The sequence below is a fragment of the Primulina eburnea genome, chromosome 17 (genome assembly GCF_022965805.1).
Source record: "Primulina eburnea isolate SZY01 chromosome 17, ASM2296580v1, whole genome shotgun sequence".
Lineage (NCBI taxonomy): Eukaryota > Viridiplantae > Streptophyta > Magnoliopsida > Lamiales > Gesneriaceae > Primulina > Primulina eburnea.
In genome coordinates, this window is record NC_133117.1 from 15,120,699 (window position 1) to 15,138,399 (window position 17,701).

The window sequence follows — 17,701 nt, forward strand, 5'->3', positions numbered from 1 at the left end:
CGGCAGGCATCGTCGGTTCACTCTTTTCAGCCTCCACCAGCACCGACTCCACCCAGAGGCCGAGGTAGTCAGACTGTGACTCAACCTCCGAGGCAACAGGCCCAAGTGTTTGCGTTGACAGAGGAGCAAGCACAAGATGCACCAGATGATGTTATAGCAGGTAACTGTCTCCTTTATGGTTATCCTGCTTATATCTTGATAGATACAGGTGCATCGCATACATTCATCTCAGAACGATTTGCATTGTTGCATTCATTGCCTGTTGAGTCTTTGTTAGACGTTGTGTCTATTAATTCTCCGTTGGGAAGTGGATTAATATCTGTAACTACGGTTAGACATTGCATTCTACAGTTTGAGGGGCATGAGATTGACCTAGATTGTATAGTGTTGGGTCTAGCTGATTTTGATTGTATAGTCGGTATTGACATGCTAACGAAGTACAGAGCCACCGTGGATTGTTTCCACAAGATTGTCAGATTCAGACCCGAGATGACAGACGAGTGGAAATTCTACGGGAAGGGTTCCAGATCTCGGATTCCCTTGATTTCGGCTCTTACTATGAACAGACTGTTACAGAAAGGAGCGGATGGTTTCTTTGTTTATGCTGTAGATATGCAGAAGTCGAGCCCGGCATTGGCAGATCTGCCAGTAGTACGGGAATTTCCAGATATTTTTCCAGATGAGATCCCAGGATTACCTCCGGTTCGTGAGGTAGATTTCAGCATTGAACTTGCACCAGGTACCGTACCTATTTCGAAAGCTCCATATAGGATGGCACCCATCGAACTCAAAGAATTGAAAGCACAATTAGAAGATCTTCTAGCCAAGGGATATATCAGACCTAGTGTATCTCCTTGGGGCGCTCCGGTGCTGTTCGTGCGAAAGAAAGATGGGTCGATGCGGTTGTGTATCGATTACCGACAGTTGAACAAGGCAACGATCAAGAATAAATATCCTTTGCCTAGGATCGATGACCTATTTGATCAGTTGCAAGGATCCTCGGTCTATTCTAAGATTGATTTACGTTCTGGTTATCATCAGCTCAGAGTTCGAGATATAGACATACCAAAGACAGCGTTTCGAACCAGGTATGGACATTACGAATTTATTGTCATGCCTTTTGGTTTAACAAATGCTCCTGCGGTATTTATGGGCTTGATGAACCAAGTGTTTCAGAGATATCTAGATGAATTTGTGATTGTCTTCATTGATGACATTTTGGTGTATTCGAAGAACAGAAATGAGCATGCAGAGCATCTCAGAATTGTTTTGCAGACGCTGAAAAACGAGCGACTGTATGCTAAATTGTCAAAGTGTGAGTTTTGGTTGAATAGAGTTGTCTTCTTAGGACATATCATTTCTGGAGATGGTATTTCTGTTGATCCGAGTAAAGTGGAAGCTGTGATTAGTTGGTCGAGACCGACTTCTGTACCAGAAATACGCAGTTTCATGGGCTTAGCCGGATACTACAGAAGATTTATCAAAGATTTCTCCAGTATTGCAAAACCAATAACTCAATTAACACAAAAGAATGCACCATTTGTTTGGTCAGAGGAATGTGAGTCTAGCTTTGTTGAATTGAAGAAAAGGCTGACCAGTGCTCCAGTATTGACGATACCTTCAGGTACAGGTGATTTTGTTGTATATTGTGATGCTTCTCATAGAGGTGTGGGATGTGTTCTTATGCAGCGAGGTCATGTGATCGCATACGCCTCGAGACAATTGAAGCCACATGAAGTTCGATACCCCATTCATGATCTTGAATTGGCGGATATCGTGTTTGCATTAAAGATTTGGCGTCATTATCTCTATGGCGAGAAATTTGAGATCTTTTCCGATCACAAGAGCTTAAAGTACCTATTTTCTCAATCAGAATTGAATATGAGGCAACGTAGATGGCTAGATCTTCTGAAAGACTTTGACTGTGAAATCAAATATTATCCAGGAAAGTCAAATGCAGCAGCCGATGCCTTGAGTCGTAAGGTATGTTCTTTGTCCTTATCGACGATAGGTGTTAACAAGTTAGTTGAAAATTGCTGTACATCTGGATTAGAATTTGATACAGATAGTAAGCCACTACGACTCTTTACGATCCAAGTTGAGCCCAATTTGATTATGAGGATTAAGGAAGCACAAAGAACTGATCAGAATGTGCAAAGATCAATCCAAATGGTCAGATCAGGGCATGTATCAGAATATCAGGTACGAGATCATGTGTTGTACGTGAATAACCGTCTAGTTGTGCCAGATGTTGCAGATTTGAGACAGCAGATTCTGACGGAAGCACATTGTAGTCGGTTCAGCATCCATCCTGGTGGCAGAAAGATGTACAATGACTTGAAGACACAATTCTGGTGGAAACAAATGAAGTCAGACATTGCCGAATTTGTGTCTAAATGCTTGAACTGCCAACAGGTGAAGGCCGAGAGGAAGAAGCCGGGGGGTTTACTTCAGAGTTTATCCATTCCAGAATGGAAATGGGACCACATTTCCATGGATTTCGTGACGAAGTTACCTCGATCATCCAGAGGTTGCGATGCGATTTGGGTCATTATTGACAGATTGACCAAATCTGCTTGTTTCATCCCTTATAGAATGACGTATAGACAGGATCAGATGGCGGAGATTTATATTCGTGAGGTAGTCAGATTGCATGGAGTACCGAAGTCTATCGTATCAGATCGTGATCCACGATTCACTTCACACTTCTGGCACAGTTTACAGCAGGCGTTAGGTACGACCTTACACCTTAGCACTGCTTACCATCCTCAGACAGACGGACAGTCAGAACGGACTATCCAGACATTAGAGGATATGTTGAGAGCCGTCGTGCTAGATTTTGGCATTAGTTGGCAAGATTCCCTACCTCTTTGCGAATTCTCGTACAATAATGGCTATCAGACGAGCATTGAGATGGCACCGTTTGAAGCTTTGTATGGCAAGAGGTGCAGATCTCCGCTATATTGGGATGATGTTTCAGAGGTACCAGAACTTGGGCCAGATATGATTCGTGACATGACTGAGAAGGTAAAGATCATTCAGAAACGAATGAAGACAGCACAAGATCGACAAGCAAAGTACGCCAATATCAGACGTAGACCGTTAGTATTTGAGGCGGGAGATAGAGTGTTTTTAAAGATTTCTCCATTCAGAGGCGTTGTTCGATTTGGCAAACGCGGAAAACTCTCTCCTCGATACATTGGTCCTTACGAGATTCTTGAAAAGATTGGCGATCGAGCTTATCGACTTGCTCTTCCTCCTTCCTTATCCGGAATACATGACGTATTTCATGTATCAATGTTACGCAGATATATGCCAGATGTTTCTCATGTTATTCAACCGAACGAAGCTGAACTTGATCAAACCTTGAGCTATATAGAACGACCGATACAGATTCTTGATCGAAAGGACAAACAGCTCAGAACGAAGACCATTCCACTTGTGAAAGTTCAGTGGAGTCGACATGGCATTGAGGAAGCGACGTGGGAAACGGAAGAAAACATGAGGCAGAAACACCCCGAGTTATTTATATGATATGAGTATGTATTCAGTTTTAGATTATCAAACTGTTTTAAATAATTTGTATGATTACTTCAGTTCGAGGACGAACTTCTGTCTTAGAGGGGGAGAAATGTAATGCCCAGAACAATGATTGACATATACGAATATGTTGTGAAGATTGTACATAACCATAAGAAATAAGAAATGATATCATATATGATTTTCAGTATGATTATGACTTGTTGAGACCGAAGTATTGTATTGGATTATGATTGAGAATATGATAGTGTTGATATCTATTGAGAATTAGATTGACCGGCATCGAGAATATTGGAGTATTTATATTTCGGTGAGACCGGAAGGACCGAACCGAGATCGGAACGTACGATCAGAGTTCGCACCGTCCGTTCGGAGTTCGGAGCGTCCGAGCCAGGTGGCTGGACACATGGATGGCATGCAATAGTTCGGATCGACCGATCGTAGTTCGGATCATCCGAGACAGTTGGCTAGAGACGTGGAAGACATGCAGGATTCGGAACGTACGAAGTAAGTTCGGAGCGTCCGAAGGGTGTCAGATCGGAGCGTCCGAAGTGGATCGGATCTTCCGATCATTGTCTATAAATAGAGGCGAGGTTTCGTTAGATTTGAAAGCATTAGAAACATTTCTTAGAAGTGTTAAGAATCATTCCTATTGCAGATTCATCTTCACGACTGTAACAGCAATTCTACGACGGAAGGTATACTACATGCTTTGTTTTGGGGAATCACGACTCAAATGAGATCACATTTGAGTTTCCCAACTAAAATCACATACGAGTTTTATTGTTTATATCTTGATATAGGTATTATTATAGATTTGTTTATATGCAAATCTCGTTATGCTTTGTTTACAGATCATGTTACATTGCATTAGATGTTTATTAGAACTTGTATTCAATTCCTATTATGCTTTGTTTACAGATCATGTTACATTGCATTAGATGATTATGCTTGTTTACAGATTTTGTATTCATGCATTAAGATAGGACAGTCTGGAGATCAGGCAGACTTCTAGACGTTCGGTTCTATCCCAGCTTAGGGGAAGATCACCCCCCTATTGTAGACGTGGATACAGATCAGGCCGAAGTCTAGGAATAAGACGTACCGTCACCCCGATTGGGAGGGTAGGTGATAGATCGTCTTATTCACACCGGGATCCCTAGAGTTTTAGTCGAGTCGCATCTAGACATGATTAGGCTCGCATTTCATGATTTTATATGAATGACATTCATATCAGCATGTTTCATGTTTTATAGTATTTATATGCATGTTCACATGTTTATACTGGGATTTGTTCTCACCGGTTTTCCGGCTGTTGTTATGTCTGTATGTGTGCATAACAACAGGTGGGGCAGGATTTGGGTCGAGACAGAGATGATCGTGTTAGCGTGGAAATCTCGGGCCTAGCAGATGGATCAGTAGTTGTCTTTTATTATGTACTGTCTTTTATTACTGGTTAAGGAAAACATACAGAATAATACATGTATTTGATGTTTGTATGTTGTATTTAAATAAAGAACTCATGCTCGTTTGTTTACATTAGATTTAAGGTAAAAAGCGAAAAATTGACCCACGTTTTTAATAACAATCCATTTAATCCCAAGAAAAAGAATTAGAGCCCGGGTCCCCACAATTGGTTAAGACTGAATCAGAACCGATTCTAGATCAGAGGTAACTGACTAGAGGATGGCTGAGACAGTAGTATATCTTTTTTACTAATCCGTTGGTTCATTAGATATGCCTCCTAGAAGAGCAGCCGTACCTCTACGACCAGCAGCGCCAGAACAGGGGAGCACATCCGGAGATCCTATGGATGTTACGGCGACCCCTATGGAGACGTTGCTGAAGCGATTCCAATCCTTTCGACCTCCCAAATTAAAAGGTACCGAGAATGCCATTGAGTGTGAAAGTTGGCTTGAGGACATTGAGATGTTATTCGAGTCTCTGGAATATAGTGACGAGAAACGAGTGAAACTCATTGGCCATCAACTACAAGATGTGGCTAAGTATTGGTGGGTGAATATAAGGAGAGTACTAGAACAGCGTGGCACTGAGGTTACATGGAAAGCATTCAAGACGGAGTTCTATCAGCGATTCTTCCCTGTATCCTACCGTAAAGATAAAGGCGCTGAATTCGCAAACCTGAGGCAAGGGCAATTGAACATTGAAGAATATGTTGCTAAATTTTCTTCTTTGCTTCGTTTTGCACCCCATGTTTCAGGCAATGATGAGGCCATGGCAGATCAGTTTATAAATGGCTTAAATCCTGATGTTTTTACATTGGTCAATACTGGGAGACCTAATAATTTCGCTGAAGCATTGAATCGTGCCAAAGGAGCTGAAGCAGGATTGCTTAGGCAACGGAGTGTTCCGTATGTGGCTCCGAGTCCAAGACCGTCATTACCTCCAGTACAACCTCCTCCTCGCTTCGAAAGTGGTGGTAGCAGCAGCGGACGCAAAGATCAGTTGAAAGCAAAGGGTAAACAGTTTAAGAGGGCAGGGAGCAGTTCTTCGAGCTCCAGCGGGTCAAGACAGAGAGGTTTTGGCCAGAGTCTAGAGGTGGCAAGTGGATATTGCAGTACTTGTGGAGGTAAGCATGCCACAGAACAATGTCAAGGTGTAGTGGGCAGGTGTAACGTATGCAAACAACAGGGGCATTATGCCAAGGTCTGTCCTCAGAGGAGTGGTGCATCGAGATTTCAGGCTGCAGGATCGTCTGCCTCCGTGACTCAGCCTGAGAGGTAAGCTTCATCTGTTCACTCATTTCAGCCGCCACCAGCACAGACCCAGCCTCGAGCCAGAGGTGGCCAGCCAGGGAGTCAGCCTCAGAGACAACAGGCTCAGGTGTTTGCCTTGACTGAAGAGCAAGCACAGGATGCCCCAGATGATGTCATTGCAGGTAACTGTTTCCTTTGCGGTTATCCTGCTTATCTATTGATAGATACGGGTGCATCGCATACATTCATATCAGAACGATTTGCATTATTGCATTCTCTGCCTGTTGAGTCGTTACTAGATGTCGTGTCTATTACTTCTCCGTTAGGAAGTGGTTTGATATCGGTGACTACGGTTAGACATTGCATCTTACGGTTTGAGGATCATGAAATCGATCTAGATTGCATAGTACTCGGGTTAGATGATTTTGATTGTATTGTTGGAATTGACATGTTAACAAAGTATAGACCTGAGATGACAGACGAGTGGAAATTCTACGGGAAGGGTTCCAGATCTCGGATTCCCTTGATTTCGGCTCTTACTATGAACAAATTATTGCAAAAAGGAGCAAATGGTTTCTTTATTTATGCTGTAGATATGCAGAAGTCGAGCCCGGCGTTGGCAGATATACCAGTAGTGCGGGAATTTGCTGATATTTTTCCAGATGAGATCCCAGGATTACCTCCGGTTCGTGAGGTAGACTTTAGTATTGATCTTACACCAGGTACCGTCCCTATTTCGAGAGCTCCGTATAGGATGGCACCCATCGAACTAAAAGAATTGAAAGCACAATTAGAAGATCTTCTGGCCAAGGGATATATCAGACCTAGTGTATCTCCTTGGGGCGCTCCGGTGCTATTTGTGCGGAAGAAAGACGGTTCGATGCGATTGTGTATAGATTATAGGCAACTGAACAAGGCAACGATCAAGAATAAATATCCTTTGCCTAGGATTGATGACCTATTTGATCAGTTGCAGGGATCCTCTGTGTATTCTAAGATTGATTTGCGATCCGGATATCATCAGCTTCGAGTTCGAGATGTAGATATACCGAAGACAGCATTTCGAACCAGGTATGGACATTACGAATTTATTGTCATGCCTTTTGGTTTAACAAATGCTCCTGCGGTATATATGGGCTTGATGAACCAAGTGTTTCAGAAATATTTGGATGAATTTGTCATTGTTTTCATTGATGATATTTTGGTGTATTCGAAGAATAAAAATGAGCATGCAGAGCATCTCAGAATTGTTTTGCAGACATTGAGAAATGAGCAACTGTATGCGAAATTGTCAAAGTGTGAGTTTTGGCTGAACCGAGTTGTATTCTTGGGGCATATCATTTCTGGAGATGGTATTTCTGTTGATCCAAGTAAAGTGGAAGCTGTGATCAGTTGGTCAAGACCGACTTCGGTACCAGAAATACGCAGTTTCATGGGTCTGGCAGGATACTACAGTAGATTTATCAAAGATTTCTCTAGTATTGCAAAGCCAATAACTCTATTGACACAAAAGAATGCACCATTTGTTTGGTCAGAGGAGTGTGAGTCTAGCTTTGTTGAATTGAAGAAAAGACTGACTAGTGCTTCAGTATTGACGATACCTTCAGGTACAGGTAATTTCGTTGTATATTGTGATGCTTCTCATAGAGGTTTGGGATGTGTGCTTATGCAGCGAGGCCACGTGATCGCATACGCCTCGAGACAATTGAAGCCACATGAGGTACGATACCCCATTCATGATCTGGAATTGGCGGCTATCGTATTTGCATTAAAGATTTGGCGTCATTATCTCTACGGCGAAAAATTTGAGATCTTCTCCGATCACAAGAGCCTAAAGTACCTATTCTCTCAATCAGAACTGAACATGAGGCAGCGTAGATGGCTTGATCTTCTGAAAGACTTTGACTGTGAAATCAAATATTATCCAGGGAAGTCAAATGCAGCAGCAGATGCCTTGAGTCGTAAGGTATGTTCTTTGTCCTTATCGACGATAGGTGTTAACAAGTTAGTTGAAAATTGCTGTACATCTGGATTAGAATTTGATACAGATAGTAAACCACTACGACTTTTTACGATCCAAGTTGAGCCCAATTTGATTATGAGGATCAAGGAAGCACAAAGAACTGATCAGAATGTGCAAAGATCAATCCAAATGGTCAGATCAGGGCATGTATCAGAATATCAGGTACGAGATCATGTGTTGTACGTGAATAACCGTCTAGTTGTGCCAGATGTTGCAGATTTGAGACAGCAGATTCTGACAGAGGCACATTGTAGTCTGTTCAGCATTCATCCGGGTGGCAGGAAAATGTACAATGACTTGAAGACACAGTTCTGGTGGAAACAAATGAAGTCAGACATTGCCGAATTTGTGTCTAAGTGTTTGAACTGCCAACAGGTGAAAGCTGAGAGGAAGAAGCCTGGTGGATTACTTCAGAGTCTAGCCATTCCTGAATGGAAATGGGACCACATTTCCATGGATTTCGTGACGAAGTTACCTAGGTCATCCAAAGGCTGTGATGCGATTTGGGTCATTATTGACAGATTGACCAAATCTGCATGTTTCATCCCATACAGAATGACGTATTGACAGGATCAGATGGCGGAGATTTATATGCGTGAGGTAGTCAGATTGCATGGAGTGCCGAAGTCTATCATATCAGATCGTGATCCACGATTCACTTCACACTTCTGGCACAGTTTACAGCAGGCCTTAGGTACGACATTACACCTGAGTACCGCTTATCATCCTCAGACAGACGGACAGTCAGAACGGACTATCCAGACATTAGAGGATATGTTGAGAGCCGTTGTGCTAGATTTTGGCATTAGTTGGCAAGATTCTCTATCTCTTTGCGAATTCTCTTACAATAATAGCTATCAGACGAGTATCGAGATGACACCGTTTGAAGCTTTGTATGGCAAGAAGTGCAGATCTCCGCTATACTGGGATGACGTTTCAGAAGTGCCCGAACTTGGGCCAGATATGATTCGTGACATGACAGAAAAGGTGAAACTCATTCAGAGGAGGATGAAGACAGCACATGATCGACAAGCAAAGTATGCCAATATCAGACGTAGACCGTTAGTATTCGAGGCGGGAGATAGAGTATTCTTAAAGATTTCTCCATTCAGAGGCGTTGTAAGGTTTGGCAAACGCGGGAAACTATCTCCTCGATACATTGGTCCTTACGAGATTCTTGAGAAGATTGGCGATCGAGCTTATCGACTTGCACTTCCTCCTTCTCTATCTGGGATACATGATGTCTTTCATGTATCGATGTTGCGTAAATATATGCCAGACATTTCTCATGTCATTCAACCTGACGAAGCTGAACTTGATCAAACTTTAAGCTATGTGGAACAACCGATACAGATTCTTGATCGGAAAGAAAAGAAGCTCAGAACGAAGAATATTCCACTCGTGAAAGTTCAGTGGAGTCGTCATGGTATTGAGGAAGCGACATGGGAGACAGAAGCCGACATGCAACAAAAACACCCCGAGTTATTTCAATAATGTAAGTATTGATCTAACTTTGATGTTATTACTTTTGATGCTTACATTGATAGAATGATGTGCGATTTCGAGGACGAAATCATTTCTTAGAGGGGAAGAAATGTAAGGCTCGAAGATTTAGTTATCATAATCAGATGGATTTGTTTATAATTAAGATAATTGTAGATGTATTTCATTGGACTAGAAAAGAAAGGGAAATGTATAATAAAGATGTGAAAGATAGTCAAAAGAATAAGTAAGGCCGAAGCTATGGCGCATATGCGCGAAGGAATGCGCGCATATGCATGAGAATTCCAGTAGCATTGGCGCATATGCGCGGAAAGAGTGGCGCATATGCGCGACATGTACAGCAGCCTTGGCGCATATGCGCGAGAGTAGTGGCGCATATGCGCGGAACGTCCAGAACCATTGGCGCATATGCGCGAGTTTAGTGGCGCATATGCGCGAGTGCTAAATCTGCCGAGACAGTAGGTTCGGCGCATATGCGCGAGTAATGCCGCGCATATGCGCGAGACGTGTAGTCCAAATGGATTGCCATGTGTACGAAAACATGCAAGGTATATATATAGATTGCCTCGAATTTCTCCTCAATTGCAGCAGAAGGGTTCGAGATTTCAGAGGGAAGAAAAGCTTTCAACTTTCTTTTCACTTTCAAATTGTGATTTTGCAAGATTTAGCAATCCAAAATTAAATCCGACTTCGGTTTTGAACTCCTCTCTTTATTAGCTACAAGGTGATGTAAGTTTTCTTCAATTCCAGCATGTTTTGAAATATATATGTTGGGAGAATTATGGTTTAAGCTTTAGAATGTGTTCTTGTAGTTATTGACACCGTAGAAATACAATCGGATCGAAGAACGGATATCATATGCTATTATTACGATTTTCAGCATGTATAGAATGAAGTATATGCAGATTTTGAGATCTTGACTTGGATATTGTGATGATTATGAATTGAGGATATAGTTTTGTGTTGATTATGTTGTATTGATTTGACCGGTGTCGAGAATTACGTCGTTATGCCGTCAAATTGTATCAAGATCAAGTATTGAGAGTGGATAGGTGTTGATTTGGATTAGTAATTGATAAATTGTGTATCAACATTCCATTTCAGATTCATCTTACCTCACTTCGACATCGAGACCTCGACATCGATAAAGGTTTAACAAAAAAAGGTATAAGTCATGTTTTGTTTGGGGAGATGTAACTCAAATAAGATATTATTTGAGTTTCCCAACCAAAATCACATACTAGTATTATTAGATATATTGTAACATGTTTATGAATTGTGTATAGCATTATATTCAATCTTTTAACATGTTTATGCTTTGATTTCAGAATTGTATTCAAGCATGCATGATCAGTGTGATATTCAGATATGAATATGATTATACTTTGTTTACATATTGATATTCATTGCATTTAAGATAAGAGAGTCTTTGACAGGCATTGTCAAATAGCTAGACGTTTCGGTGTATCTCAACATAGGAGTAGGTATTACTCTTATTGCCGCCGTTGATACAGCTCAGACCGAAGTCTAGGAATGAGACGTTCATTACCCCGATTGGAGGGTAGGTAGTGACGTCTTATTCACACCGGGATCCCTAGAGTTCTAGTCGAGTCGAGTCCAGACATGGTTTGATTCGCATTGCATTGCATGTGCATATGATGTCATTCATGATAGCATGTTTCATGTTTAATTGATTATATGCATGTATACATGTTTATACTGGGATTTGTTCTCACCGGTTTTCCGGCTGTTGTTATGTCTGTATGTGTGCATAACAACAGGTGGGGCAGGATCTGGGTCACGCAGAGGATGAGAGATGGACATAGCGTGGTGATCTCGGGCATAGCAGAAGAACTAGTAGTTGTACTTTTGGCATGTACTGTATTTAATTACTAGTTGTCGAATATGGTTTGGAACCAGACATATTTGTATCTTTTGTTATAGATTATGTTGTTAATGTCTATGGTGTATGCTTGAGTTATATAACATTAGAATTAATGTTAAAAGCAAAAATTTGACCCTCTTTTTATATTAATGATCCGTTTTAATCCCAAAGAAAAGAATTAGAGCCCGGGTCCCTGTTAGAGTAGGTGCCCGTCGAGCCAAGTGTTGGCCGAGTGTTCACAATGAAACTCTATGTATAAGCAGTCTTTATTTTAATAATATTTGAAATTATTACTTTGGCAAATCTTTATCTGTATACCCATGCTAGCTGCATAGATAAAGCCCTTGAATATACAAATAGTAGAAAGAATATGAGATGCTCATATGATGAGTATCATGAAACTCATATTTGTAATACTGTATATTCTAAACGGTTCCTAGTCGATTCAGCCGCCACTAAGAAGGATATAGGCCGCTCGAGTTAGAGACTAGTATCTGCAATGTGAGTACCATGTTTCATTGGTAGGGGACATTGTGATGTCCGAACATGCAGATAGGTGCTCCTTGTAGAGTGCACTGAACAACCCTCCATAAAAGGACTTTCCAAGTGGTTCTCACTTATCGAGTGGAAAAGTCCTGGTTTATGGTTGTACAGAATTAGTCCTTATGACCCGGGACAACATTGAGACTCTATGTGCTAGAATTACACTTTGACTTGTTTACCGACTCTCATGGGGTCATCAGGTGGCAAGGTTGGGTGTTCTGTCGAAACACATAGGAGTCGATGCATTGTAGTCGGGGATTCACCGCTTACCTTTGGGTATGGATATCCTATGTGTTATCATGTGTATGTAGATCGAAATCTCTGGCCAGAGTATGGTTGTAATTATGAAAGATGTTTCATAGATTGCACCATCGATGCAACTACGACATGACACATAGTATCGATTCATTGACAACTCTCGATAAACCAATGGTTGTCGAATCGATCGGGATATATGAGTTGAAGGGACCGTACTGTGCGCTAACCATAATTGAATGGTTCTTGCAGGCACTATCATGTGATACCTAGGGAATCACGTAAGCGATGCTGCTAGGCGTTTAACGTGATTGGTTGGGTACTATCAGACTTGAGTTCTGACGTTCTTATTATCAAGGTGTTGATAAGTAAGAATGGAGCAATTAGGGTATGCTCGAATAAGGACATGTTTAGTCCGAATCACATGGAGATGTGAACCCACGGCTAGTTGTATCAATGAACCATTGAGGGCTACACAAGTACTAGCTTTGTAAATCCCGATGAGAAGTAAAATAGTTCAATGTGTTGAACGGCTTATAAAGGAGTTTATAAGCGTAAGTAAAATTAGAAGTTTGACTTCTATAAAGGAGAAAATGGTTCAATGTGTTGAACGGCTTATAAATGTGTTTATAAGCGTAAAGAAAAATAGAAGTATGACTTCTATGAGAGAAATATAAATTTTAATTTATGAAAGTGTTCCTAGATTAAAATTTGGCCAAGTAAATAATGTAGTTGAAAATTGTGATTTTCATAAACATTATTGGGGACTAAATTAAATTAATTCAAGTGTTGAATTAATTAAACACTAGTGGGCCTAGTAGAGCCCAAATAATTAACTTAATTCAAGTGTTGGATTAATTAAATAATATTGAGTCTTGTAGAGCTCAATTAAAATAATTATTTAACTAGTGGGACTTGGGTAAATTCAAGTAATGTTTAAATAGTCTCAAATGTGTTTGAGATATTTAAATTTAGTCCAAAGTTTTTAATTTGATTAAAAACTATATAATATGCATGCATGGGAGGTGAAGAGTTGGGGAATACTTTTGATTAAAATAATGGTTGGCATGCAACTTTTTGAATCAACTTTTTGCAACCCCAAGACTAGTCTCTCCTCCCTCATTACACAAGTATGTTGGCCGAAATACACCCACCAATTCTCTCCATTTTCTCTTCTTTTGTGTTCTTCAATTTGTTGGAGAAAACACTCACTTCTCTTTGAAAAATCCTCACATTTTTCTAGTGCAAATTGTGAGGGGATCTACCTAGTTGGTGGTGGGCCTAATTTGAAGGAAAGTTTCAAGGTTTTGGAGGAGAGCTTGTAGATCTTCATGCCATTCAAGAGCTAAGGTGTTTACACCTTAGTTGGAGCCATACATCAACCTCAAGAGGTTGATAGGTATACTTTCTTACACCCTATGGTTTTTGATTTTGTAAATATTACACAAGATATATATGTGGTGGCCGAAATTTGTACCTCAAAATTTCGAATTTTTGTGCTTCCGTTGCGTTTCCGGCTACCGTAACCGGTCCGCTTTCAAGTGGTATCCGAGCTAAGGTTACGGATTTTGTGTAATATTTACGTAATATTATGTTGAGATCGATTTCTAACCGCTTGAGAAATTTTTTGGTGCAAGATTTGATAGGGCCGAAATTTTTGAAGAAAAACAAAAAAAAAAAAAAATTATTTTTCGGGCAGCCCGAGGGGCTGCCCGAGGGGGCTGCCCGAATATTTCGGGCAGCATAGGGCAGCCCGAGGGGCTGCCCGAAATGTTCAGTTTTTAAAATAAAAAAAAAAAAATTTTTTTGTTGTTGCCGGAATCCGGCGACGGAGCTCCGGCGACGGCGATGACGGCTAGGGTTTCCAAAAGTGTTTTGGACAATCTTAGTGTCATGGGCCTTGAGATGTTGGGCCATTGGATGGACAACATTATTTGTGAAATTTAAATGGGCCTAAGTATTTTTGGTGAAAAATGGGTTTTGGGCCCTTAAGTTTAAATTTACAATTGTTGCACATATTTTCTCATAAAATAAATAATTGAAGTAGGACCTCAATTATTTATAGTAAATGGTGATTTACAAGAAATTCGATTATAAATAAATTAATTTGAAAGTAGACAAAGGTGTTTGTATACTTTGTTAATTTAATTTATAATTGTGGCGGTTAGTGATTGGATCAAGATATATAATATTGGATCAATTAATTATAGTGATAATTAATTGATGGTGTATGATATGTGATATTATGCATGAAGGATGATCAAAAGCCCAAGCCCAATTTGCTAGGTGTATGCTAGGATATTTGTGTTGTATGATTGTAATAATTATCAATTTTTAAAGTGGGCTTGGTTTATGGCCCGTTCCCACCCCATGAGATGTATCCCTATGTGCCATGGATATTTATTTGTAAATATTAGAATAGGGGATGATCAAGATTGGAAGATGGTGGCCTTGGTGATTATGAAGATCGAAGACATGTAATATTGGATGCTAATGTAATAATTTAGTTGCATTGCATCCCGTGCATTTACCCTAGGATTGGACCTAGGCCCGTGTTTGGCTCACACGGGCCATTAGTTTTGGGGTGATTGATCATCCTTGTATTGTTTTCTATTTATGATATATGCATGATATGTTATAAATAATGAGTATGTGCGTTATTATTATTATAATAACAAAGTTGCATGAATCCGGCAAACATACGATCAAACATGGCGAGCTTTTAAAATAAAATTAATGATGAGACCTTTCAAAATTAAAAAAACCCTCATTTTGAATAAGATTCAAAATAAATATCAAGCCCGAAAAGGGGAATTATAAATTTGTTTATAATTTCCTTGTCTTCCATCGACAATGGGTGCATGATGAACGCTACCCGTACTCGGGGCTCGGCTCATATTATTGGGGGAGCCTCGAGTGCCGGAAAGCTGTGACATCCATTGACATGGTGATGTGAACTACGTGGAACTCCCATGATTTCGGCTCATATTATTGAGGGAACTCATGGCGACCGTCCATTAAGGTTCAACATCGATGGGTAAGGCTTGACACGTGAAGATGAACGACGTCATATTATTGGGTCCTAATCAAACGTGAGACAAAAGTTTACGTTAAGGGTTGCATTGTGATGCAATTGGAAACTACCTTTTAGGTTTTGTGATTGGCTGATATTATTCGGGATCATAATTCGCTAATTGGACCTTACGTACCTACTGAGGAAAGGAGTTTCCCGTTTTCACTAGAGGGTAGTGAAAGATGTCAAAACAGTGGGAGCAAATATTTATGAAGTATAAGTCCAAACTTCATATCTTACTAAATATTTAAAATAGTCATCAACATTTATCTGTTTTTACTTTTCAGTACAAATCGACAATGTCTTCGATGCGCAATTCGATATCTATAATACTCGACAAACACATATTAACTGGACCTAATTACCTCACTTGGCTAAGAAATTTGAAAATAGTCTTAAATTCGGAAAGGGTAACATATACACTAACTCAGTCGCCCCCTGTTGAGGCTCCGACTGACTGCAATCCTGAGGAATTGCAGGCTTACAAGGAATGGTGTGACCATGACTTGATAGCCAGGTGTTATATGCTGACTTCTATGAACGATGAGCTACAGAGGCGTTTTGAGGGTGCAAAGAGTGCTGCTGACATTCATTTGCATCTCAAAGAGCTCTTTGGTGAGCGAACACGACCTCTAAGGCATGCTACCGTCAAGGAGCTGATCACTTTGCGCATGCGAGATGGGGCCTCGGTCCATGAGCATGGCCTAAAGGTGATCGAGCTCGTGGACAAGCTCGTTGGCATGGATCTGATCTTGCCTTCAGAATTGACCACCGACGTGTTGCTGTTATCGCTGCCTAGCTCATTTGATCCTTTTGTGGTGAACTTCAACATGAATAAGATGGAACCGACCCTTGAGGAGTTGGTGAACATGCTTGTTACGTTTGAATCCACCATCAAGAAAGAGAAGTTGGTTCTTTATGTGGGTTCTTCATCTGGTATGAAGATTGATCCACATGGGAAGGGAAAGAAGAGTTCTTTCCAACGTCCCGAGAAGAACGTGCCCTTGTTGAGGCAATCTCCGAACCCTGTTGAGGCAGCCAGACCAGTTAAGGCTGACAAGACTAATGATGTATGTCATCACTGCAAGAAGCCTGGACATTGGAGGCGTAATTGCAAAGAATATCTTGCCCAGAAGTGTTCTGGAAACGGTATGTTCTAAATTTAAGTAAACATTTTAATTAACTCTACTTCTTGGGTATTAGATACCGGTTGTGACTCACATCTCTGTAATGGGTTACAGGTGATGGGAAGAAGTAGGAAGCCTAAGGAAGGTGTGACCTTCTTGAGGATGGGCAATGGAGCAAGAGTTGCTGCCAAGGCTATTAAGGATGTTTACTTATTGTTGAACAATGACTTTAAGTTAATTTTAAGAGATGTTTTGTTTGTACCTGTTTGGTGTAAAACATTGTTTCCATTTCTATTGTGATAAAAATGGATATTCTTGTTTATTTAGCAAAGGTGTTTGCAACATTTACAAGAATGAATGTTTAATTGGTACTTGAGAACTTGAAAACGATCTCTATAACTTAAAAGTAAAAGATATTCTACTAAATGTCCATTCAAAGGCAGATACCATATGAGATATGGATGGGTAAGCCTCCCAAATATTCTTATCTTAGAATATGGGGAGCCCTGCTTATGTGAAGCAGGTAAGTGGGAGATAAATTGGATTGTTGATCCATTTTATGTTACTTTGTGGGATATCCAAGGAATTAAGTTGGATATCATTTCTATCATCCCCAAGAAACAAAAGTGTTTGTTTCTAGGAATGCAACCTTTTTGGAAAGGGATTTTCTATTGGATAGAAAAAGGCAGATGATAGAACTCGAAGGAGTTCGAGAGAAACCCACAATTATAGAACCCACACCCGATGAGCCAAGAGAGGAGATACAAGCTCCTAGCAGATAAGAGAAAGTCTCGAGACCACCTATGAGGTATGGTCAGCTTCTTGAAGAAGGCCATGATGAGCCTAACCATGGATGTGATCCATGGACCTTCAAGGAAGCGTTATCGGATGCCGATTCATCCAAGTGGCTTGAAGCAATGGAATCTGAGATGAATTCCATGCATTCGAACCAAGTGTAGGATCTTGTGGATCCACCTGTGGGAACTGTTCCCATAGGGACTTGGGGCGGATGGGAAGGTATTGACTTTCAAGGCG